This window comes from Macaca nemestrina, chromosome 10, assembly GCF_043159975.1.
Source record: "Macaca nemestrina isolate mMacNem1 chromosome 10, mMacNem.hap1, whole genome shotgun sequence".
NCBI classification, from domain to species: domain Eukaryota; kingdom Metazoa; phylum Chordata; class Mammalia; order Primates; family Cercopithecidae; genus Macaca; species Macaca nemestrina.
Window position 1 is genome coordinate 138,998,789 of NC_092134.1, and position 27,091 is coordinate 139,025,879.

General features: G+C 46.0%; 1 long non-coding RNA gene across 3 annotated transcripts in view; it reads left to right on the forward strand.

Moving 5' to 3' along the window:
• The window catches only part of LOC139356916 (uncharacterized), a 51,038-nt gene extending 26,683 nt beyond the window's left edge, over window positions 1-24,355 (forward strand). For 2 of the 3 annotated variants that reach the window (XR_011609446.1, XR_011609447.1), the window contains exon 3: window positions 119-546. This is a non-coding gene — a long non-coding RNA (uncharacterized lncRNA). Of the gene's footprint in view, window positions 1-118; window positions 547-23,410; window positions 23,561-23,693 lie in introns of those variants that run through there. The other variant, XR_011609448.1, reaches the window with a different exon arrangement.
• The last annotated feature ends 2,736 nt before the right edge of the window (window positions 24,356-27,091 follow it).

The window sequence follows — 27,091 nt, forward strand, 5'->3', positions numbered from 1 at the left end:
CAAGGAGACATGTGAGAAGCCCATTTGGGATTGAAGGATGCAAGAAAGCCCTGTAATTGAGGCAGCCAATCAGAAGCTTTTATTAATGGGCCCTCTTTCTTTTGTCCCCCACTTCCAGAGAATCTTCCATAAAACTGGCAGACTCCTCCTGATCTCCACCCGTGCCGTCTGCCTCTCTAGTTCCGGACACAGAGCTGGTGCCCTGCGGCCATCTCAAGCAGGAACCCTGCAAGGTCACCAGGAAGACTGCGTGCCTCGCTCTAGCCTCCTCCTAAGGGAAAGCAGACTCCTGTTTTTGAGAGAAGTTACCTGATTTCGAGAGAAACATAAAGGACTTTTTTCTCCTTAAGGTAACATTCCACTTGTAAAAATGAAGTTTGGAAGAATTTCTGCAAACTCAGTGTTTTGGTCAGTTGATCTTTTACTGTACCAGGCGAATCTGAGGCCACAAATACACTGGGGAGGAAGATATGCCCTTCACAAAGGATTTGCACTTAGCCAGACACTCTGTTGCTGTGCTTCTTTAAATAAAGAACATTTCTGGTATATTTTGTTAATTTATTTTTATTTTTTAGAGTCAGGGTCTTGCTCTGTTGCCCAGGCTAGAATGCAGTGATATGATCAGAGCTTATGACAGCCTTGAACTCCTGGGCTCAAGTAATCCGCCTGCCTCAGCCTCACGATTCATTGGGATTACAAGTGTGAGCCACCGTGCCCGGCTCTTTGCCTGGTATATTTTAAATTGTTTCATTTCCTTGAAAGTGAGATTTATCTATTATATTCAGAAAATCTGGCAAGATACATCTGATTGCTTGAGATTCCTAAAAATCATGTTACATTAACACTGAAAGGGACATTTGAGTCTCACGTTCTCACTTTAAAGATGAAGAAACTGTGGCCTGGAGAGGTTACGTGACTTGTTTTCGTCCCATAGTCTTGTGTGTGTGTGTAGCAGGCTGCCCAGTTTCCAGCTTTCCCCCTTTACTGTGCACCTTCCTTGCATCCGAGGTATACAGGGAAGCTGGCCCTCCCAGTCAGGCCTCTCTACCTGGTCCTCACCTGCCATCACTGATGTTTAATCATTGATCCCTCTTTTGGATTTCATTGTTATTGTTTTTTCCTTTTATTATGGAAATGTTTCAAACATAAAAGTAGGAGACATAAATAACTACCACGCTCCCTCACCCAGCTTCTACAATTATTAGCACGTGGCCAATCTGTTTTTCGCTACACCTGACCCCAGTTCCCTCTCCCACCCAGATGACTTTAAGGCAAATCCAAACATGATGTCATTTCATCTGTGGCTGCTCCGCGTGTAACAGCGTGTGAAGCCTCTCCCACATACATGTATGTCCACAGTGCAACGTCACAACTAAAAAGAGGGAACAGTAGTTCCTTAATTTCACCAAATTTCACTGATTGTCTTTCTTACTACGTCTCTCTCTCTCTTTGCAATTGGTTTATTAGAATCAGGACTATCGGGTAGAATTATGAGCTGATCATTCAGGGTCCTTGCATTAGAATTTTGCTGAATGAGGGAAAATAAATTGCATAATAAGGAGATTTTATAATAACCATAGATCACATTCATAAATGCCTTTATACTTCCTAAGTCTCTTTAACCATAACTTTTTTTTTTTTGGAGGCAGATCTCACTCTGTCACCCAGGCTAGAGCGCGGTGGCACAATCTCGACTCACTACAACCTCCGACTCCTGAGTTCAAGCAATTTTCCTGCCTTGGCCTTCCCAGTAGCTGGGATTATAGGTGCCCACCACCACGCCTGACTTTTTTTTTTTTTTTTTTTTGTATTTTTAGTAAAGACAGGGTTTCACCATGTTGGCCAGGCTGGTCTCGAACTCATGACCTCAGGTGATCCACCTGCCTCGGTCTCCCAAAGTGCTGGGATTACAGGCGTGAGCCACCACACCTGGCCAACCATAACTTTCACATCAGATAGGGAGACAGGTATAATTTGCCTCCAACAGAGAAAACTGAGGCCCAGAGGTGGCATGGAATCTAATTAGTGGTCGAGCTCAGATCTCCCACGCTTCCTGACTTGGCTCTTTTTACTGCAACAAAATCTCATTATAACTCCCATCTCGTTAAAATTATAGCTTCAATTTTGTGCAGCTCACTAGGACCAACCCTCTTCCAGATACTTCCTACGTAGAAGCTCACGGAACCATCATGACAACGCTGTAGAGGAGATGCTTGGGTTCTCATTGCACTGATGGGGAATCTTAGGCACAGAGGTGTACACACATTTTTCAAGGTCACCCAGCACCAGCATTTAAGCCCAGGTCTTTCTGATTCTAGAGCTCCCGCTTGCAATAGCTATCACATGCTAATATCACGTAACAAGGTGACTGTAATCCACAGTGGAGAACATTTTCTTCTGTGAACTTTATCCTTATTCCCTTTTAGAATCTGCCTTGAAACGTGAACCAAAACCACATTTTTAAAAATGCTACTATTCAGACATTTCACAAATGTGGATGTGATGTTCCTTTATTCGAAGTCGTGAAGATCAACATGACCCTCGACTGAAAAATGCAGAGCTGAAAATGAATCCAAGACCCCAGAACTGTCTGTCCTGGCCTCACTCAGCCGGTGACGAGTGCCACACAGTCCCTGCCTTGGCCTGACTCTGCTCGCTCTGTCTTGTGCTTTCAGGAGCAGTCAAAGTCCTTTTTAGAAAATATTTCTTGGTCTTCTGTGGCATTGGATGGACAGAGTTTTCCACTAGGTCTTTTTTTTTTTTTTTTTTTTCCGGCCACACTGGCCCTTAAGAAGATGTTACTCAAGGCTCCACACCTACTTCAAACATTTTTAGGGGCCCTGGTTGGGGCCTTGCGCAGAACTGCCAGGAACCCTACAGAGAGGAGGAGCCCGGCTCTGGGGGCCTCGCCTTGGTCCCAGTGTTTACCCAGCCCTTGCAGAGGCCCTGCTGTCAGTGTGCTGATTCTCTTTCTCACACTTCCCCAAACAGCATATTCTTGTGAGGCAGCTGTTGCTTGCAAGGCCTTCTTTCAGCCACAGTCGCTTTTCCCATGTTTATAGCCCTGGTGTTTCCCCCCTTCCTTTTTTTTTTTTTGAAGGGCTTTTCCCCTAAGTCTTTCTGTCGCTGAACAGCTGTGCTCTGATATTAGATAGAATGTTTTCTGTCCTCACCACCAGCTTATGAACAAAAGGGTTTTAAGAACCCTGATAAATGAACAAGGTCTCTGGGAAGATGAAATGTTACCAACATTTCAAACAATCAAAATCCTTGTGCATCTCGAAGGGTTTGCCCTTTCAAAGCAGTGCCGGGTGGGTATTTTGTCTTGGAGCCTTGGAGACTGTAATTTTTTTCTCAGTCTCCCTATCGACCTGACATGGGAAAGTTGGTCAGAAGATGGCCCTTTACTGCCATCAAAGCCCCGAGCTTGCTTTCCTATTGGCTCTTTGTCCTGCTTTGAGGCCCCTCTGGAGAGTTTCGGGGGGTTCTCTCAGCCGGGAGAGGCCAAGGCCGGGCGTTTTGGTTTCTGTTATCTTCCAGTTTATGTTGAGGTTCTATCCTCATCTGAAACAAACTTGTGGCCACTCTTGATTAAGCGTCACCTGTGTGCAGGTGCTCTGCCAAGCACCTGCCATTATCCTGTTCTAGCCCCAGAGCAACCTGTGACATGCGCGTTGAGACCTCTAACGTTCACACGAGGAAACTGAGAGTTGGAGGAAATAAGCCGCTTGCCCAGGGTTGCTTAGCAAGGCTGTTTGCCACGTGGCTCCAGCTCTCCAGCAAGTGGTGGAGCCAATCTTCAAACCCAGATATTCTGGACTCTGAAGCCTCTGCTTTCGTCAGTAATAATGGGATCCCTCAGTGGCCAGAGGTGGCCAGAGAGGGGGACGCCTACACTATTCTGCCTTCCTACTTCCATGTAGGACCTCCTTCTAAAGCAAAGGGGCTCTCCTTTATTTACACTCTCCATCCCCCATCTTTGCGCCGCCCCCACCATCGCACCGCCTGGAAAGTGCACTGTCTTCCTTATTTTAATGTTGTGGAAACCCTAGGCCACCTTCTCTGCTTCACTGGCAGCCCAATCCAGGGTCCAAATCCAGACGTTTGCTCTCCAGCCCAAGCCCCTTCCTGGTACTGCCTCACATGGGAACAGAAAGGTCAAGGCTTAAAGTAAAATGACAGATGGAAAGAAAAGCCTCCACCAGCCTGTAGAGCTCCGTGAAATCCTTCATTATGGGATTTCCCTTGTCAGGGCTACAAGGAGAAGCCTGAAGGCTCACGGCAAAAATCAACACCACATAAAGGCACTGTACAGGCAGGCATTGCTCATCACAGTGAAAACATCTGACAAGCGGTCCCAAGGGTGGCGCAGCGGGGTGATGGGGAAGGAGGAGGGGGAGAGGAGAGGGAAGAGAAGAGGAAAATGACCAGCATCGTGACTTCATTTCCTGTCTGTTGGCACCATGCCTGCTCTCTTCCACAGATATCTTCTCTTCTGAAGAAGAGATCTTTTACAAATCCAGAAGAAAGACTTTGGCTAGATCCAAGGAAGATGACAGAAACCATCTGAATCTAGAGATCCAGACATGTCCTTCTCTGGAGATCTTGAAGGCCAGGGTTCAGGCTCGTCATCTGGGGAGTTTAGGGAAGGGCCTGCACAGAGGCGGAGGCATGGACTCAATGGTGTGGGCCCTGTGGATTCAGGAGAGAGGAGGAGTGTTGGCCTTGGGGGCATTGTCATCTCAAGCCAGAGTAGGGCCAAGGCAGTAAGTCCACACAAGGGACTGAGAGGTGGGCATATATGGAGCAAACTCCAGACACACCTGTCCTTGCCCACACATCAGGCTGCACACCTTTTTCTCATCCGTCCTCACCCTTCCCAGTCTTTTCTAATTTCCATGGGGTTTTCATGTCAATAAAGAAAAACCCTTGCAGGACACAGAATTGATCACAAAGCCTGTGAGTCCAGCAGGCTTGGGAGGGGCTTCATTCTTTGGAAGAGAAGCGGGGGCAGGTTCTGTGCCCAGACCTGGAGAGGCTGCCCAGAAGGGGACTGCATCCCCTCGGCTGCCCCGTGCACTCCCTAAGTGGAGCACCTCCAGGTTCTTCAGTGTTAGGGGAAACTATGAAAAGGGCAAAGATGTTTCCACAGTGGCTTTTGGGAGTGCGCTGTGGCACCTGCAGGGGGGTATGGAATGTGTGATGCTGGTGACGGTGTGGCACAGGGAAGGTCCCGTGGGTTCCACACCCAGTATATAGCTGTGAGTCATTTCATCCTCTCTAGTCTCCATTTCTCCTTTGGTCAAAAAGGGTTCATCTTAATCATCCTGCTTGCCTGGTAGGGAAAACAGGATCTAGGGAGAGAACGTTTGGAAAGTTCTTAGAAAGGTTAAAAGAGACACGTAAGTGTGGTTTGTGTTATCCTGGATTTCAGGGGCTGGAGGAATAGGAACCTACACGAGGCTTCCCCAGCGCTGGCAGCCAGAATTTGCCAAGCCTCTGCAGTGGCGGTGGCCATCCCCCACCAGAAGCCCTGGGAGGAGAGGGGCTCCAGCAACCAGCGGCGGTTGGAACCCAGAGGGAAGTGTGGTCGCTGGGCCTGTGGCCGGCAGAAACCACCTCCTTCCCTCCCTGCCTGGCTTGCTCCAAACCCCAGGAAAGGCAGAGTTTCTGTGGATACTTAAGCTGTGCCTGCTGGACCAGGCTGGGGTGGGGGTGGTGGGCCGCTCTCTGCCAAATGGTGCCGGTGGGCATGGAGGGGGAGCGACAGCTGGGGGGTGGAGCGCTAGCAGGGTCAGAGCCTTCTCCTGCCAGCCTGTGCTGGGCCTGGGGGCTGCCGCCTGCTCTCGGCTTAGACAATGCATGAGGGACTCTGGGCAGGGGCAGGACGAGGCTCAGAGAACCTGTGTGTGGGATGCTGGAGAGGTCCAGGGCCAGCAGGCAGGGCATAAGGTGCGCCCTGCCCATTGAAACCAGAGGGAAACAGAGTTGAGCCTGGCAGGCTCTGGCTGGCTCTTCCAGTGGAGGAAGCGCCTTGCTTGACTAGAATCATGTGCAAAGTTCAAGGCCTCCCTTGCTGCCCCTGGAGTGCAGAGACCCCTGTGGCCCTTCCCCCCAGTCCTCCTCACTCGTACACATTAGCTCCACCCTCAGGGAGGCACTCAGACGGAGAGGACTCTCCAGTTTGCTCTTGCAGGCACCGGTGTGTGTTGGCACGCTCTCAGCTCTCTCTTCTGCCCGGCCCCCTAGGCAACAAGGTAGCCTCGCAGTGCAGGGGGCAGGGAAATGGAGTTGACACAAAGGTCTACCTGAGGTGTGACTGCCACCACCTCAGGATTCTGGCGTTTCAAGGTCAGCCCTCCAGACTTGGTTTTACCCTCCTAGGCACTGGATCGCAATTTTTACAGTCTGGCCCCTGACATTGACTGGCCTCTCGTGAAAGGGCCCGTATCCCTTTCTACGGTACACAGCATGGTAAGACCAACTTAAATAGCACCTAATATGGTTTTAAAAATGAAAGCGTGTCGCTATTTCTACACATGGCCATTGAACCAATGACTTTGGCTCAAGGAGACCTTGATCCTTGTTTCAGCCCCATCACTGGGTATCCCCACCTTCACCCTCTACCTCCACCCTCTACCTCTACCTCAATTGCAAGAGTGACCTGGCAACTCTGGGCCTCAGCTTTCTCAACCTGAAAGGAGGGGAGAGGGGCAAAATTTCTTTCCAAAAGGAAAACTCATCTATAAAAGCGCAATAGTAATGCTAACTTTTATGTGCTGTCTATGTACTCTCCTTTTTTTCTTTTAATTCATGCCCCAAAAGCTTTTATAAAAGGGCTTCACTCTCAATTCCTCTTTACTATCATTCACCCCATCTAAAGTTTCTCCAGGATGTTGATTTTGCCTCCATGCCCACTGAGTCTCTTAACCCCCTCCTTCCACTGGCATCCCCACTGTTTCCGTGAGTGGCTGAGCCCCTTGTCAGCATTTTCCTGGAATGTTGCCATGGCCTGAAGGATGCGTCTCTCTGTGGATGCAACCTCCATCCAAATGGCTCTTGGAGAGGTAAAGGGATGTGTTCATGTATCTGGTCTGTGATGAGCCATCATTGGAACCAAAGACTTGTTGACTCCAAAGTTCATGCCCTTACTGCACATCACAATGTCTCATTCCCCAGCCTCATTGTCTGCTGCTTCTCACTTCCCTTACTTTATTACTCACACACCTTGAAGGTGCCACGCAGTGTAAAGCCTCTGGCTATTTTTACAGAGCAGTCCTTCTGGCTAGTGTGACACTCATATGCTTGCTTAGGAAACACCTGTTCAGGTACACTGCCTTCTCTATCCTTCTGTTACTCCATCAATCATATCTCTGTCTGTTCCATGGACCTGCAAGCAGCTTGAGGGTAGGGACCAGGTTTTATTTGTCACCAATCCCTAAAGACAGTTACAGTACCTGACACTAATGTGTACTGAAAAGTTTTTCAAAGTATCATGTGCTTTACGTGGATTATCTTATTTAAATTCCTTAATAACCTTGTAAGAGATGGAGGGGCTTCAAGATGCATCTGGGACTCACCTTTTCCACGGAGAGAAACCAACATAGCGAGTAGATAATACAAGTTCAAATAGATCATCTAAGAGAGAACACTGGAATTCAACAGTGAAGTGACAGGAAACACCAAAAGCAAGGAAGGGGAGAGAGAAGCAAGGCAGCCTGCTTGGCTGGGAAGGAAAGAGAAGCAAGGCAGCCTGCTAGGCCAGGATCAGTTGTGAGTCTGGAGAGGCTCTCTACTTGTGGGGAAAGGGTAAGTGGTCCACATGCCTGCTGCGGACTCCTACAATCCTAGCCATGCGAGAGCACCTTGACCCTCATAGGCCCCAAGTCTAACATAAGGAGCTATCTGGAGACCACACAGAGGCTTGCTCCAGAGGGGGAGCTCAGGCTGGGTGTCACAAACCCGAGTCCTAGGCAGCTACAGCATGGTGCCACTTTGAGAGCTCAGCCCTCACACACTGCATCCTACTCTGCTTCTGGGGCCAAGACAGGGGCCATGAGCAACTATCTCAAGATCCCCACCAGCAGATGGGCAGCTATGCATTTGCATGCACCCCAAGGACAAATTTCACTGCCCATAACCACTGCCCCTGTAGGATGCTGTAGAGCTGAGGTGAGAGCAAAGCCTGTATTCTCCAGCTGCCTGCCTACTACTGTTCCACAGGAACGCAACCCCACCCTTCCCAGTAGCAGGGAGCGCAGCTAGGAGAATGTTGCATTGGCCTGAAGGATGGCTCTCATCAGCTGTCCCCACCTGAGCATTCTGTGGCAACCAGGAGATTACCCTGCTTCTGCTACCACAGTCAGCACCTGCATGCACCACCGGGGAGACTAAGGTCAGATCCACATGGCCCTGCACCACCCCCAGTACCCATGCACACTGTCTAGGGCCCTGGGGAGCAATCAGCCCAGTCCACCGCCATTGATACCTAAGCACTTCTCCTGGGGGCCTAAGGTCAGGCTTACCCAATCTGCCACTACCACTGCAGCTGGCACCCACCTGCACATGCCATCTCTGAGTCTTGGGACTGGTCCTCCCAACTCATTGCAGCCACTGCCCACATCAGGGTGAACCGCTTAGGTCCCAGAGGGTTGTCCTGCCACTGCTACTACCATCACCCATTCCATGTCCACCACCCAGGAACTCGGGAATCTGCCCATATGCCTGATCCACCGCTGCCATTGCTAGAATGCAAGCAAGCCACTTAAAGTCCCAAGAAACGGCCTGCCCAGACTCATTAACACCAGTGCCACCCTGGCACTCAAGGACAGGCACACTCACACTACTGCCGCCATCACTGGGGCCCAACGATTGACCCACCTGGCATCCTGGTCCCCAAAAAAACTTCACCACAGCTTCCTCTACCAACTGCACCCTAAGCCACTGAAGAAATGACAGGCACCATTGATGCTGTTTACAGCCAAAAAAAAATTATACAGAAACTGCACTACTGTGTGTACCCAGAATCAAAGCCAAAGTGCTCTACCCAACCACCACCATAGGTACCTCTTCAGGAAAAAGTCCTTCTCCACAAAAGCAAATTCAAAAAATTGGAAGAAACTACTGTTAAACATTAGATGAGCAGACGTAAGACACAGAAAACATGAAAAAGCAAGGAAATATGACACCTCCAAGGGAACACAATAATTGTGCAACAACAGATATCAATCAAAAAGAAATTCATGAGATCCTGGAAAAAGAATTTAAAATATCGATACTAAAGAATCACAATGAGATACAAGAGAATTCTGAAAAACAATACAAATAAATCACAAAAACCATATAATTATATCAATAGATGCAGAAAAGGCATTTGATAAAATTCAGCAGTGCTTCATGATTAAAAACTCTCAACAAACTATGTATAGAAGGGACATACCTCAACATAATAAAGGCCATATGTGACAAACCCACAGCTAACATCATACTGAATAGGGAAAAGCTGAAAGCCTTTCCTCTAAGAAGTGAAACAAGATAAAGATGCCCACTTTCAACACTCCTATTCAACATAGTACCGGCAGTCCTAGCCAGAGCAATTAGGCAAGAAAAAGGAATAAAAGGCATCTAAATTGAGAAAGAAGTCAAATTGTCCTTCTTTGCTGATGGTTCTATCTTATATATAAAAAATCTAAAGATTCTACCAAAAAACTCTTAGATCTGATAAATTCAGTAAAGTTTCAGGAAACAAAATCAACATACAAAAATCAGTAGTATTTCTATAAACCAATAATGAAGAAAGAATCAAGAAGGCAATTTCATTTACAACAGTTGTAAAAAAAATCTAGGAATAAATTTAACTAAGGATGTAAAAGATCTCTACAAGGAAAACTACAAAGCACTGATGAAAGAAATTGAAGAGGACACAAATTAAAAAGACATCCCCCCGGGCGCGGTGGCTCAAGCCTGTAATCCCAGCACTTTGGGAGGCCGAGATGGGCAGATCACAAGGTCAGGAGATCGAGACCATCCTGGCTAACCCGGTGAAACCCCGTCTCTACTAAAAAATACAAAAAACTAGCCGGGCAAGGTGGCGGGTGCCTGTAGTCCCAGCTACTCCGGAGGCTGAGGCAGAAGAATGGTGTAAACCCGGGAGGCGGAGCTTGCAGTGAGCTGAGATCGGGCCACTGCACTCCAGCCTGGGCGACAGAGCGAGACTCTGTCTCAAAAAAAAAAAAAAAAAAAGACATCCCATGCTCATGGATTAGAAGAATTAATGTCATTAAAATGATGATACTGCCCAATGCAATCTGTAGATTCAATGCAATCCCTATCAAATTTCCAATGTCATTTTTCACAGTAATATAAAAAAAATCCTAAAATTTGTATGGAACCAAAAAGAGCCTGAATAGCCAAAGAAATCCTGAGCAAAAAGAACAAAGCTGGAGGCATCACACTATCTGACTTCAAAATAATTTAAAAAGCTATAGTAATCAAAACAGCATGGTATTACTATAAAAACAGATACATAGACCAATGGAACAGAATTGAGAATCCAGAAATAAATCCACTTATTTATAGTCAATTGATTTTTGACAAAGGTGCCAAGCACATACATTGGGGAAAGGGTACTCTCTTCAATAAATGGTATTGAGAAAATTGGACATCCATATGCAGAAAAGTGAGATTGAGCCCTTATCTCACCGTGTACAAAATCATTTCAAGATGGATTAAAGACTTAAACATAAGACTTGAAACTATAAAAATACTAGAAGAAAACTTAAGGAAAACACTTTAGAATATTGGTCTAGGCAATCTTTTATGACTGAGACCTCAAAAGCACAGGCAACAAAACCAAAAATAGATAGATGGGACTACATTAAACAAGAAAACTTCTTCACACCAAAGGAAACAATCAGCAGAGTAAAGAGAAAACCTGCAGAATGGGAGAAAACTATTTATCCAATAATGGACTAGCATTCAGAATATACAAGGAACTCAAACAATTCAACAGTAAACAAACAAACATATAATCCCATTAAAAATTTGGCAAAGGACATAAAAAGACATTTCTCAAAAGAAGACAAATGGTCAATGTTATGTAAAAAATACTTAACATCACTAATCATCAGAAAAATGCAAATCAATACCACAGTGACATATCATCTTAACCCAGTTAGAATGGCTGTGATTAAAAAGACAAAAAAATAACAGATGCAGGTGAAGATGTGGAGAAAAGAGAACTCTTAAATACTGTTGGTGGGAAGGTAAATTAGTGCAGCCATTATGGAGAACAGTGTGGAGATTATTCACAAAACTCAATACAGAACTACCATACAATCCAGCAATCCCACTTCTAGACATTTATCCAAAAGAAAGGAAATCAGTATATTAAAGGGATACCTGCACTCACATGTTTTTGCAGCACTATTCACAATAGCAATTATATGGAATAATCCTAAGTGTCCACCAAGGGACAGACACTTGGAATAGATAAAGGAAACGTGGTATAAATACACAATGGAATTTGGCCATAAAAAAAAAGAAATCATATCATTTTCAGCAACATGGATGCAACTGGAGGTTGTTGTGTTTAGTGAAGTAAGCTAGACACAGAAAGACAAATTTAGTGTGTTCTCGCTCATATGTGGGAGAGCTTAAATAGTTGATCTCATGGAAGTAGAAAGTAGAATGATGTTTATCAGGGGCTGGGAATGGTGTGTGGGTGGTGGGAGTTAGGAAAAGAAGAGAGGTTGGTGAATGGGTACAAACATAACAGTTAGATAAAAGGAATAAGTTCTAATGTTTGACAGCAGAGTAGGGTTACCATAGTTAGCAATAATGTATTGTCTGTTTCAAAGTAGCTAGAAGAGAGAACTTAAAATGTTCCCAACACATAGAAATGAAAAAATACTCAAGGTGATATATACCCCAAATATCCTAACTTGATCATTGCACTTTCCATGCATGCAACAGAATATCACATGTACCCTATAAATATGTAAAATATTACATATCAATTTAAAAACCCTACAATCTATTATTTCCCCTCTTTTCCAGATAAGGAAATTTAGAGGAAGGGAGCAGTGGCAGCTCTAGAATGTTAACCTATGGCAGGGATTTATGGATTACAATTTGGTTGCAGGGGTACCAGGAGGTTTTGTCCCAAAGCTGATTTTTGCTCTGTGTTGCTTTTACTCCACACATTGCATGTTTGAGAGTGGCTATGACAATCATGGGGGCTAAAACCCTCCTTTGCCAAGCAAAGGTACCACTTCTACAGGGAAGTTAAGTCAATTGCTGAAGATTGCATAGCTGGAAACTAGCAGAGTCAGAACTTAAACCCTGAGATAGTTGTCAGTAGGAGGTTAGTTAGAAGTCATTAGGTATTTTTGCCAAGACACTAATAAGTCATTAACATGGAGTTTACAAGAAGAATCCCAAAGGCCCCAGTTTTTTCTAGCTTCTAGGTTACCAGGGGAAATAAGTCGTTAAAATGTACATTATGACACATACAAAAAAGGCAAACTCAGCAGGTGCAAAAAATAGCCATTGGGCAGAAATCTATGCGGAGTTGCAGAGCCATTGGTGAGGGGCACTGGGTAGGTGGGTTTTCAGGTGGTATAAGAATATACGACTTAAGGTTTTGATGAGAGGAAATGTGCCATCATATTTCAGCTGCAGCCTACCGAGTCTACCCACCATGTGGGTTCCAATTTCCTCATCTACATGAGGAAGGGTTAAGATTCAATAGTCTTCCAGCATTGATACTTTATGACTGGTTTTGTTTTCAAAGCAGAGAAAATATTAAACACATACAGCTCTTAGACTCTCCTCTATTCCTGTGACTTTTTAAAAACTTTCCAGAGAATGGCTTCCTGGACATTGCCACGTAGAATGTCTATTTTGAGACGCGTCTGTAGCCAGTTCTCATCAGGAATCAGCTTCCCCTATCCCCGACCAGGGAATGCATGGATTTTAATATTCATTAGTGTCAGGAAAGTCAGCTTCAGGAAAATAAAAGAAAATCATAACGTTCTCCAAAGCCATCCAGGATTGTTTGGGGTTCTTCATGATTTTGTAATATCCTGGCCAATTCTTCCTTATGATAGTGTGCATGATCCAATACTTCCTTCTGAGACAGTGGGGGATCTCACAGCTAATGGAGAAAAAGCTAGTCGTGGTTTTGAGATGAGCCTTTCTGAGGGAAGCACGGCCAGCTCTTCCCAGGCTACTCTATTTTTCTTGCCCACTCTGAAGTCAAACACTGCAGGGAAATCCAGCTGCTTCTTAGAAGCCAGTCCATTCCACCCCCTTTGCAGAGGAAGAGAAAGATGGATTTAATGATTCTGGTCATAAGCCCAAGGGTCATGGCTGTGTCAGAGCAGAGGTTACCAGTACCCAGAGTCTACGGGCCTAGTAGAGCCTGGGAAAGCCATAGAGCTGCCAAGCGCCTTCCATCCAGTGATCCCAGCAGCATTTGGAGGGAAAAGGCACAGAGAGAATGTGGGGAGGGCGGCATGGAGGATTTTAGGATAAGGCCACTGATGGGAACTAGCTCTGTTAAAGCTCTGGGCTCAGTGACTTTCTGGGGGCCACTGGGTTTCTTTAGGGCCCTTTATGATTTCAAACAGCATACCCTCGATTTTGCTACAACCCACTCATGTGTCTTCTCAGGGTGCATATCCAGAGACCTTTCCAGGAGGGAAGAAGTAGCAAGTGGGAGGAGCATGAGCATGCACAGCTTCCACGTAGCAGGGAAAACCCCGCAATGGGATATGGGGAGGAGGAGAGAAATAGGAGAGGGGCTGGGGCCCTTCACAGGGACTCGCTTCCTTTCCTCTTCAGGAGCCATTCAACCTCCTGTGAATTCATAACTCAGCTCTCCTGCCCACTTGGGTATCTGGGCAACTTTCCTAGGGACTGGGCCAGCCAGTTTCTCCCAGCCTGGGCCCTAAACAGCCTCCGCCTCCCATGTCTAGATGCTTCTGCAGACAGACAGGCTAATTCAAATGACCCTGCTCAATCTCATGATTCCCAAGCAAGATCCTCAACTCCTTGCACAGTAATGGTCTCACCAAGCTTAAGGGAAGGGTGGTCCATTTGGGATATTCTCATGCATAGTGTGAACTAATAAGAAAGTGCTACTCTTTCAACACAGAGAAAATGCTACTGACCACTCGCCCTTGCCCTCACCCTTCCTCAGTGTAGACTGTGCCAGGGCCATCCCACGTGAGGGAGGCAGAAAACGAGGCCACATCCATGGCCCTCAAAACTCACAGTCTCTTGCTGGACACAGGTGTATATAAAACTAACTATATTACTGGGGAGTAAGTGTGGCTATGGAAATGCAGAGGATGGAGAGAGTCTCATCACCACCCAGCCGGTAGAAGAGGAGTCAGGAAAGCTAAAAGGGGATGGAATTTTACTCAGAATTTAGGATTTTCATCGGGAGAGATAGATAGATGGCACTCCCAGGCATGGGGAGATTAGAGCACAGGCAAGGGAAATGCCGTGTCTGAAAAATGGTCAATATTAGATTTGACCGAGCCATGGATGTTTGAGGGGGAAGTAGATGATCAGAGTAAGGATTTAAGTGAGAGCATAAAAGATGTTGCTGGAGATACAGGGGCTCCAGCCCGATTACGGAGGACTTTAATTCTACCCTAAAGATTTTGTAGTTCATCCTCCAGGTGGACGGTTCCCTTGTACTCCACACCCATATTCCTTACTATTAATATCTTTTTTTTCTTTCTTTTTGAGACAGAGTCTTGCTTTGTTGCCAAGGCTGAAGTGCAATGGCACGACCTTGGCTCACCACAACCTCTGCCTCCCGGGTTCAAGTGATTCTCCTGCCTCAGCCTCCCAAATAGCTGGGACTACAAGGCACCCGCCACCACACCCGGCTAATTTTTTTGTGTTTTTGGTAGAGACGGGGTTTCACTGTGTTAGCCAGGATGGTCTTGATCTCCTGACCTCGTGATCCGCCTGCCTCGGCCTCCCAAAGTGCTGGGATTACAGGTGTGAGCCACCACGCCCGGCCTCCTTACACTACTGTAGTACATTTGTCAAAATTAATGAACCAACGCTGATATATTATTATTAACTAAGCCTCTGCTATATGGTGGTATTCTTAAAATCAGTAGAAGTTTACCTTGTTCTTCCTAACCCCATGTGTCTTGTGCACCCCTGTGGTATGTGGACCCATGGGGAGACCATTGTCCTCTATGGATCCATGGAAAGTTATTGGTTTGAGCAATGCCATCTGTACTCATTTGTACCTTCCCATTTACAAGAAGACTGCCTGGAGCCAGAGCCCAGCCTGATAGATGTTAACCAGCCCAGATGAGCAGCAGCCCTGCAAACACAACTGCCTTGGTTAGCACATACTTTGATCAGCTCAGGTGAGGCACCAGAGGAGGAGGCTAGTGTGGATATTCTCGGGGTGGAGGGGCAAGATGGCAGGCAGAACCAGAAAGTAGCTGGAACTTCTGATAAGTGAGACTGAGGTCCAGAAGCAATTCAGTGTAGTGAACAGGATGCTGAGACCCAAGGCTCAGGATACCCAGGCTCCCATTGATTCTGCCACGAGTGAGGTAAGTGGTGGTTGGGAAGACAATTCATTCAACACATTGACTGAACACATATTACATGCCAGGCACTAGGCTGGAGATCTAAAATGAGTAAGACCCATACTCTATCCTCAGGGGTGCTCACAGTCTACACAAATAAGCAGGTGGTTTCACAACCCCAGGTATTTATGAGGCCTTATGTTCCGTCCTTCAAGACTATCTGTGACCTCCTCATTCTTCCCTGTTTCTACAGACCAGACCTAGGTGATAGTGAGGATGCTGGGCCATCAGGCACAACTCCCTGGGTTAATTTGTCCTCAAATGAGAAAAAAATGCAGGTGATCTCAGAGGCACTGCTTCCTGAACTCCTCCAATCCGCAGGCATCTTGCCTGCACAGCCACATAAAACCTTGTTCTAGGCCGGGCGCGGTGGCTCAAGCCTGTAATCCCAGCACTCTGGGAGGCCGAGACGGGCGGATCACGAGGTCAGGAGATCGAGACCATCCTGGCTAACACGGTGAAACCCTGTCTCTACTAAAAATACAAAAAAAAACTAGCCAGGTGAGGTGGCGGGCGCCTGTAGTCCCAGCTACTCGGGAGGCTGAGGCAGGAGAATGGCGTGAACCCGGGAGGCGGAGCTTTCAGTGAGCTGAGATCCGGCCACTGCACTCCAGCCTGGGCGACAGAGTGAGACTCCATCTCAAAAAAAAAAAAAAAAAATCTTGTTCTTCCTCCTCTTTTCTGGGAATCAGAATTTAAACAGAAGCTGTCAGTAAGGGATGTGTCATGTATGCTCTGGATACATTCAATCTATATTTCAGAAAAAAAAAAAAACCTTAATTCTCCTGATAGCTCTTATCTCATGGCCTGTCCAGGAAATGGGAGTCTTGTTATAAATTTTCTCCAAAATGATGGCTGCCCTCCAGACACATGGGCCCCCAAGGGTCAAGGAAAATTCCCACTGCTTTCATGAGGAGCCAGGACACACAGAGCCTGGCAGAACAGACAGTGCCTTGGGCTTCGAGCAATGCAGACAGGCTCTGCAACAAGGAAAGTACCCAAGACTCGGGGCTGAGGTCTCCCACCCATCACTCTGACTTTTAGCCTTGCTTTGTGCTGCTTCCCAGCCCACGTCCCTCAGGCAACCCAGATTCCACCTCATTGCCACCCACACCTCACCTTTGCTCCTTCCCACTCCCGGGGTCCGCACATGGGCTCGTCTCCACCTTGGAAATGCCACACCCTTCTCTCCATCAGTCCTTGTTTCTCCTAGTGACACCTAGCTTCCCTGGTACCATTTCCAAGAAGCTTTCTGAACTCATCCCTAGTGACACCAACCACTCTCTTTCTCAGTACCTGCACAGTACCTCAACTCTTTGGATGCTAATATGGAAAGCTGGGCCTCTTTTCACCTGATGCTCCCTTTCAGTGCCTCATTCCTATGTTGTGTGACTAGGAAGAAGACTGACAGGCCTTGATACAGGCGCTTAAGCATTAAAGGCAATGGTCTTGTTGTGGGAAATAGAGGACCAGAGAGACCGATATGGGGAACAGGAGGATTGTTTATTGAAGTTACTCACCAGCTCAGATTTTTGGATATGAATCCACTGAGCCGGTGCATACCTTAAATAAACAATCCTCCTGTTCCCCATATCGGTCTCTCTGGTCCTCGGTTTCCCACAATAGTCTCCCGTGGGATGTATATACACTACGAGGACTGCACGAGATGGATGGGGTTAGGAAGAGCACGGTAAACTATTGACTTAAGAAACACCACCATTCAAGACCAGCCTGGACAACATAGGGAGATTCCTTCTCTACAATTTTTTTTTAAATTTCACTAGGCAAAGCAGCACACACCTGCGGCCTCAGCTACTCGGGAAGCTGAGGCGGGAGGATTACTTGCACCTGGGTGATTGAGGCTGCAGTGAGCCTGATGGTGCCACTGCACTCCAGCCTGGGTAACAGAGTGAGACTCTGTCTCAAAAAAAGAAAATACCATTGTAAAGCAGGGGCTTTAATAATAAAGTACCAATAATAATATGGTAATGATAGCGTGACATTAACAATGTACCAGTGTAATTATTATTAATAATATGTTAACAATATCGATATTGGTTCACTAACTGTGACAAGTGTGCTACAGTAGTGTAAGATATTACAGTGGTAATAGGAGAAACGGGGTGTGGGATATGTAAGAATCCTCTGTATGGCCGGGTGCGGTGGCTCAAGCCTGTAATCCCAGCACTTTGGGAGGCCAAGTCGGGCGGATCACGAGGTCAGGAGACCGAGACCATCCTGGCTAACACAGTGAAACCCCGTCTCTACAAAAAAAATACAAAAAACTAGCCGGGTGAGGTGGCGGGTGCCTGTAGTCCCAGCTACTCGGGAGGCTGAGGCAGGAGAATGGAGTAAACTCGGGAGGCGGAGCTTGCAGTGAGCCAAGATCCAGTCACTGCACTCCAGCCTGAGTGACAGAGCGAGACTCCGTCTCAAAAAAAAACAAAAAAAACAAAAACAAGAAACAAAAAAAAGAACCCTTTGTACTATCTTCACAACTTCTCTCTAAATCTACGCTTATTCTAAAATTAAAAGCTGATTTTAAAATACTAATATTTTCATAGTCTATATTTTAAAGGTGTTTTGGGATGTACGCAATGCTATTCTAAAAACACAACATAGTTAAAATATAGATTCTGCTTCATGACAGCAGCACCCAAATTAGATAGAAGTGTCTAGAGGCAGATGACCCAGGCCGCTAAGACATCTCTGCTCCATCAGACTATCCAAAGACTTGTGTCCTCCTTTTCCTGTTCCTTCCACAGTTTTAGATTTGTCCTTATCCACAGAGGCCACGAGAGCTTGCTCCCCAGTCCATGCTCCAGGGGCGGCGTGAAGGAAGTGAAGTATAGGGGATTGTCTTTGCCCATTTGTGTTGCAAGAAAGGAATACCTGAGGCTGGATAATTTATAAAGAAAAAGGGATTTAGTTGGCTCACGGTTCTGCAGGCTGTGCAAGAAGCTTGGCACCAACATCTGCTTCTGGTGAGAGCTTCAGGCTGCTTCCACTCGTGGAGGAAGGGGATGGGGTGTTGGTGTGTGCAGACATCACATGGTGAGAGAGGGAGCAATGAGTGACGGGTGATGGGGAGTGCCGGGCTGTTTTAAACTTCCTAGGCGGAAGCTAGGAAACTAGTAGAGTGAGAACTCACTCAGTATCGTGAGAACAGAACCAAGCGATTTATTAGGGATCCACCTTTATGACCCAAACACCTCTAACATTGGGGATCCAATTTTGACATGAGGTTTGTGGGGACAAACATCCAAACTACAGCAGGGCAGGTTCAAAAATGTACACGTCACTTCTGCTGAAGTCTCCAGAGCGTAATCCAAATGGCCATGCCCAGCTGCTAAGGCATGGAAAACAGAGTCTGAATTTTGAGTAGCTACAGGCCCACCTGACATGTCGGGGGCTTGATACTGTAGAAGGTAAATAGGATATTGAGAGACAACGAGCATTCTTTGCTATAGCTGATGATATTTCTATTTATTTACTTATTAATTTTATGATTTGTCATTAAGTAGAAATGCATATATCGAGAGGACTGTCCATTTTTTAACTGATAGAGGTGCATAATAAAAAAAAATAGGCCACCAGCTTCAGGGGACAGTTTGTATTTCTGGCTCAGGATTCTCAGATCCTGATAGATGCTTTCACCCCAAGTTCTAACTGGGTCTGCAGTTAGACCCGGAATAGTTAGAACATGTGTAAGTTTCTGTGAGACTCAGTATAGCCTAAAATCTCGTCTCCTTGGGGTCTGCTTCCTAGTTTCCCAGGATCTGTTAGCAACCTCTCACTTCTTGTGTGCAAGGAAAACCATCTGTTTTCTTTGGAAGATTTTCACTTCAGTCAGTGAGACTAGGGAGTGAGGAAGAGAGGTGAGGAAGGACAAGGACAGTGTCTGAGAGAGATGGGCAGTCAGAGAAAGAAACAGTAACAGATAAAGAATGAGAAAGGGATAAGGAGAGAGTGGTCAGACATTGGGACTGGAGCCCAGGAGAGGGGCTGCCGAGGTGGAGAGAGGCCAAGAGGAGGGAAGGCTCAGAGCAAGGCTGGCCCAAAGGCAGTGGGCATTTGTCTGGAGGCCTGTCAGGTCACTTGCTCTCGGAAGGTGGGGAAGGCAGACAGTGCATATTGGGGCCTGGGAGGGCTGCTCGTAGTCAGTGTCTGGGGGGCTACGCAGTCCACTTTGCCAAGGTTGTTCTACCCTAAAGATAATCTCAGAAAGGAAGAGGGGCAGGGCTATTTTGTAGGTGGGAGGAGAGGGTCCAGATATTTTTCTCTCCCCACTGTGTCCCCCTCTGCACTTACATGGGACAGACTTTGCGCAGGCTTTGTGTTTACGTGTATAGCTGGGTTTATTTCTTGGTCTATGTTCTTGTCTCCCAGGAGACCACACAGGCCCCAAACACTTCCTCCCCAGTACTTAGGGAAACAGAGGTTCCACCCAAGTGGAACAGGAGTGCTGAAACGCTAGGGGTGATGTTCCCCTGTGGAGACTGGGGAGGGCTTCACGGAGGAGGTGTCAGTCTTGAAGGACAAGAAAGGGATTTTACCAAGTAGAGATGGGATGAGGAGGAAGGACATTCGCAACAGTGGGAACCATGTGATTGAAGGTCAGGAAGCCCAGGGTATAGCAACACTAAGGGAACAAAGAGGAAGGAAGAGGGAGGGAGGAGAGGACCAGGAAGCTTGGGGCTGCTCCCTGTACTGGTAACAAGAATGCAACAAAGTGGTTTCCATCAAGTGATAAACAAAACTCACACAGCTGATAAACACAGCTCTGTGTTTCATATTCTGTCTGAAGAAGATAGGGTCAGGACCAGGTGTCGGGACTCTTGCTCTGACAATGGGCAGCATTCTGTAAACTCCACGGTCCCAGGAGACCGTGGGCATATGACTTTCACATCCACAGAGGGCTGCTTCTTTCTCACCCCAAAGGTCACCGTTTCCCAAGTCCTAGACACCAGGGTTATCCTGACCGCCATGAAGTGGCCAGTGAGGAGGACCACAGCTGTCAAACAGGCAATTCATGAGACAGGTAGTGTCAGTCAGCCAACATACAACTCTCCCCTCCCTCTTTTGCCACTGGCGTCTGCACCGCTCTGTTGTTGCAGAACTAGTCCAGCTTTAGTTCCACACACGATTTCATTCTGCTTGTCATGAATGTTTTCTTGACCGTCTTCGTGGCCTGAGCTGGCATGGCGGAGTGTGCTCTGGTCCTCTTCCCACCCTGGTGGTGCTCTTTCTCTCTCTCCCGTGCTCTTTCCTGTTCTTCTCTCCCTCTGTACTATGGGCTCTTCCCACTGCCTTTTTCCTCCCTGTGCACACTGCACTGAGGTTTACAGACACATCCATGGCGTTAGCGGGCATCTCTGTTAGGTGGATGTTTATCTGCAGAGATGGTGGATTGCTTGGAATACTTTTAGCAGCAGGTAATGGAGACCTTGGCTCAACTGGTTTAAACAAGAAGGACAGGAGTCCTGTGGTTGTTTCTAGGATTGGATAACTTGGTGGGCTAGTGATATCATCAGAGACCCAGTTTCCTTGCATCTTTCTGCTCTGCCATCCTTAGCATGTTGGTTTTGGCCTCAGCCATGTCCTCTCATGGTCGCTGGATGGCTGCAGCAGCTTCTGGCAATGCCTCCTCCCAGAGCCATAATTGCAGGGGAGATGCTCTTTTTGTTTCTTTTTATCCCTTTAAAAATAAAGATGACTTTTCTCAAATCCTCCTTGCACACTTCCTCCAGCATTTCATTGTCCAGACCTGTATTATGTTTCCAATCTTAAACACTGGCCAAGGGAATGGAATTCTCTGTGATTGTATTGGGCTAATCAAGATTTTGCTAGGGTCTAAGGCTGGACTAGGAACCAGCCTCCTCTGAAAATGTGACCACTCGACGTGTGAACAAACATGGGGCACAGTTAGCTGAGAAAAGGGAGAGAGTTGTTGGATCATCAACCGTTTCTGCCACATATGGTGTCCAGGTCTTTGTCTCCAACTCAGATGTTTCTCCTAAATCCAGACCTGTATTTTCAACTACCTTCTGGATATGTCTGCTTGGAGGTCTTAAAGATGCCTCACATTTAACATACTCCTGGTTGAGCACGTTCCTCAGGGCAGCTCTCTCTCTCTTGAGTCCCCTGATTTGCTGATGACTCTATCATTCTCATAAGCTCCCAGATGGGAAACTTACTGCAGGTCTTTGCCCTCCTGCCTTTCCTTGTCTCCATTTCAGCCACTAACAAGAATATCAGAGTTGCAGAGAGTAAAGGGAAAATCTGGTCTTTGGGAATGCCCAAGTCAACCAGGGATAGCCAATGGCTTTTATCTTGCATACCTGCTTCCATTAATTAGTAATAGCTATCTGGAGACTTGTGTGAGACAGATTCTAAGGCAAGTCTGGGCTCTAGGAGAAAGTATGTCTTGATTGATCATCAACATCTATCATGGACACGGGAGACTAAAGTAGTGAAACACACGCCATGTGTTTGCTGTCCTTGTGCTGGGGTTGGTTTGTGGAAGGTAACGGGATCAATTTGTGGCAACATTAACAGATTAAATGATTAATGCTAGTTAACATGTATTGAACACAAACTGCACGCCAGGCACTGTGAACAGGACTTCACGTGGATGGCCTTATTTGGTAATTTGTCTCATTTGACAACCCTGAGAAGCAAACACTGTGATTAATGACTCCTGCTGGGGTAACTGAGACTTTGCTGAGGATCTTGCCCGAGATGATGCAGGTAACGAATGGGAGAGCCAGGATTCAGTCTGGATCATTGGACTCCACAGTCCTTCCACATTGTCAGCGGGTAACCTGGGCTGCTGGACCCATGTCCTCATTTCCCCTTACTAGAACTTACTCTCACACCTGCAATGTGCATACAGGCTGCCGGAGGCGCTCGTTAAAATGCAGATTCTGACTGAGTGCATCTAGGGCGGGCTCTGAGCTTCGGCCCTTCCAATACTTCCCCAGGAAATGATGATGCTGCTGGTCCATGAACCACACTGAGAGCAGCAAGGCTTAGAAGTGCAAGGTCGGCCAGACGCGGTGGCTCAAGCCTGTAATCCCAGCACTTTGGGAGGCCGAGACGGGTGGATCACAAGGTCAGGAGATCGAGACCATCCTGGCTAACACAGTGAAACCCCGTCTCTACTAAAAAATACAAAAAACTAGCTGGGCGAGGTGGCGGGGCGCCTGTAGTCCCAGCTACTCGGGAGGCTGAGGCAGGAGAATGGCGTAAACCCGGGAGGCGGAGCTTGCAGTGTGCTGAGATCCGCCACTGCACTCCAGCCTGAGCGACAGAGCGAGACTCCGTCTCAAAAAAAAAAAAAAAAAAAAAAAAAAAAAGAAGTGCAAGGTCTGCAAATGCTCAATTTCCAGTGCTCAGAGCATATATTAGGTGTTACACAATTATTTATTGGACCAGTGATGAATCATTGTTATCACAATTATCATCACTTCCACACATTGTGTGGCAATGTTGATATTTCAGAGCATTTTGATACCTACTATCTAATTAAAAGTCAAAACAATCCCATGACCCCTACGAAGCAGATGTTGGGCTCCTATGACAGAGGCTGACTTGCTACTCACGAAGCCTGTTCCCCTTATCCCTCAGGTACATGGCTCATCTATGTTTCCCAGTCTTCCTTGCAGTGGGATGCTGCCATTGAATGTGCAAAAAATGATGTATGCAATTTACAGGCTGGGTCCCTAGAATAGACGCCTCTCACAGAATCCTCACTCCACTTTCTCTACTCCGTCTGGCAGCTGGATGTCGCCATCTAGGTGTCCTTGGAAGCCAAGTTGAAGATGGCAGAGCCAGTGCCAGCCTGGGTTCCTGAATGATATTGTGAAGTGGCTCCCCATCTTTGGTACAAGGTGGACCTTAAGTGAATGCGAAATTTCCTTTGTCTTAAGGTACTGAGATTTGGGACTTTCACTGCCATATTATTAGCTAGTGTTATCTTAACTAATGCAGTTCCCCAATTTTCAGATGAGGAAGCTGAGGTCAAGAACAGTAAAGTGATTTCTTTTCTTTTCTTTTTTTCAGGAACACAAACAAGCTAAAGAAAGAAATGAAGCTCAAATCCAGCTCTTCTGACTCCTACTTCTGACCTTCCCTTGAACTTCAGCGTGGAGACTCAGCCATGTTCTCTGCAGGCTTTCTCATTACTTGCTCCCTGCTCTTCCATTTTGCCCTCTAGGGTTGAGGCTAGGGTAGAGAGTAGGATAGCAAGACAGGGGCAGGCAGAGTAGAGAGACGTAGCTGTGAGAAAGAAACAACCCTAAGAATGTTGATGATGCAGGCCGGACTTCTGCCAGCCAAAGATTCCCATGGTTGCTTTCCCCGTAGTTTCTAGAATTGAACTCTACAACTGCACCTGATTTTCTTGCATTCAGATCCATGCCACGCCTTTTTCAGAAATAGGGCTGTGCAACTTAATTTGTTTCTGGGTGACTGCTAGCCAAATTGTGAAGTAGTGAGGACTTGTCCTCAGAACCAATCCAACTCTCCAATGCTTCACCCCGTTCTGTGCCTTTTCCACTTTTCGAGATCCTTTTCTCATCTATAGAGTTGCAGGGGCCTGTTTTGTGTTTTTGCTGTGTATTATAACATAAATAGCACTTGAAAAGAGTCAGAAAAACTTAACCTTTCTGGGCCTTCAGCTACAGTGATCTCTAAAGTTCCTACAAGTTCTAATAGTCTAAGAATTGTTTCAAAGGGAGGATCTAATGCTAGTCATTCATTTGTTTTCATAAATTTATACCCAAAGTGCTTTTCAAGATACATTTTAAACTTCATTTCTGACAGCAGAGTAAAATAATTTCATTTCTTGAGATTCTGTTTCTAGAGACTGATTGTAGTTTCTATTAAAATCTGATTATTTTGTAGGAATAGAAAAACCCATCCTAACATTCACATGGAATCTCAAGGAACCCAGATAGCCAAAACAATCTCGAAAAGGGAAAACAAAGTTGGAAGACTCACACTTCTTCATTTCAAAGCTTAGTACAAAGCTGTGGTAATCAAAACTGTGTGGTACTGACATAAAGACAGACATGTGGACCAGCAGAATGGCATAGAGAGTCCAGAAATCTTCAAATACATGGTCAATGATTTTCAACAAGGGGGACAAGACTATTCAATAGGTAAAGGACAGTTTCTACAATAAATTGTGCTAGGAAAACTGAATTTTACAAGCAAAAGAATAAAATTGGACTCCTACCTTATGCTATATGCAAAAATTAGCTCAAAATGGATCAAAGACCTACATGTAAGGGCTAAAACTATAAAACTCTTAGGAGAAAAAGGAGAAAATTCTCATAACATTGGATTTGGCAATTAATTCTTGGATATGACACCAAAAGCACAGGCAATGAAAAATAAATAAATAAATTAGACCACATCAAAATTTAAAATTGTTGTGCATCAAAGAATACTATTAAGAAAGTGTGGGCCAGGTGCAGTGGCTCACACTTGTAATCCCCACATTTTGGGAGGGCGAGGCGGGTGGATCACCTGAGGTCAGGAGTTCAAGACCAGCCTGGCCAACATGGTGAAACCTCCTCTCTACTAAACAATACAAAAAATTAGTTGGGTGTGGTGGCACACACCTGTCATCCCAGCTACTCGGGAGGCTGAGGCAGGAGAATCACTTGAATCTGGGAAGCAGAGGTTGCAGTGAGCCAAGTAGCGCCATTGCACTCCAGCCTGGGCAACAGAGCGAGACTCCATCTCAAAAAACAAACAAACAAAAAAAGTAAAAAGAAAGTGTGGGCCGGGCGTAGTGGTTCATGCCTGTAATCCCAGCACTTTGGGAGGTCGAGGCATTTGGATCACGTGGTCAGGAGATCAAGACCATCCTGGCCAACATGGTGAAACCCTGTCTCTACTAAAAATACAAAAGTTAGCTAGACGTGGTAGCAAGTGCCTGTAATCCTAGCTGCTCTGGAGGCTGAGACAGGAGAATCCCTTGAACCTGGGAAGCAGAGGTTTCAGTGAACTGAAATCATGCCACTGCACTCCAGCCTGGGCAACAGAGTGAGAGTCCATCTCGAAAAAAAAAAAAAAGTGAAAAGACAACACACAGGATACGAGAGAATATTTGCAAATTATGTATCTGATAAGGGATTAATATCAAGAATATATAAAGAATGCCTACAACTCAACAACAAAAAACTAGACAACCAAATTAAAAAATGGACCAGGAACTTGGATAGACATTTCTCCAAAGAGGATCTATGAATGGCCAATAAGCACAGAAAACATGCTCAACATCACTAGTCATTAGAGAAATGCAAAGCAAAACCGCAATGAGAAACCATTTCATACCCCTTAGGATAGTTATTAAAAACAAATTAAAAAAAAAAACAGAACCTAACAAATGATGCAAATAATGTGGAGAAATTGGGACACTTGTGCATCGCTGGTGGGATGCAAGATGGAACAGCTGCTATGGAAAAATAGTTTGATGAGTTCTCAAAAAGCTAAACATAGAGTTACCATATGATCTGGCAATTCCACTCCTAGGTATACACCGAAAAGAATTGAAAGCAGGGACTTGAACAGATGCTTGTAGGTCAGTGTTCATAGCAGCATTACTCATGATAGCCAAAAGTTGGAAACAATCCAAATTTCTATCAACAGAGAATGTATAAACAACATGTGGTATTTACATACAATAGACTATGATTTAGCCATAAAAAGGAATGAAGTTCTGATACATGCTACAATGCGGATGAAACTTGAAGGCATTATGCTAAGTAAGCTAGACACAAAAGGACAAATATTGCACGATTCCACTTACATGAGGTATCTAGAGTAATCAAACTCACAGGGACGAAAAGTAGATTAGAGGTTGGTTACCAGGGGCTGGGAGAGGTGGGGAATGGGGGAATGGGTACAGAGTTTCCATTTGAGATGATGAGGAATGTTGGAAATAGATAGTGGTGATGGTTGCACAACATTGTGAATATAATTAATAGCACTAAACTGTATACTTAAAAATGCTTAAAATGGTGAATGTTGAAATTTATATTTTATCAGAATAAAAATGTATATGAGAGAGAGAGAAGATTCAGTCATCAGTGGTGAGTGGCTGGGGGCCTCTGACCCAGTGCCACATTAAGGGCTGCGTCCTTTTCCTTCATACAAGCTTGCCCGGTTCAGCCTAAGCTCAGATAGGCCTGACCAACGCTCTCTGGGGTGATCACATCCATGGGCAACAGAGAAGACTGGAGGGAGGAAGAAAGAAAGGTCTCCGCCAACATTTGACTCTGGCCAGCCTCCTGCCTCAGAGAAGGGCCTGTTGTTAGAACGTAGGGTCTCCTAAGGGATGGATTTTTGTCTTTCAGCTCTGGTAAGTTGATCCTTCAGCTCCTGGAGTTGCCCACTTAGCTGTCTCTGCTCCTTCCACAAAGCAACTGTGAAATGAAGGGCTCAGACCA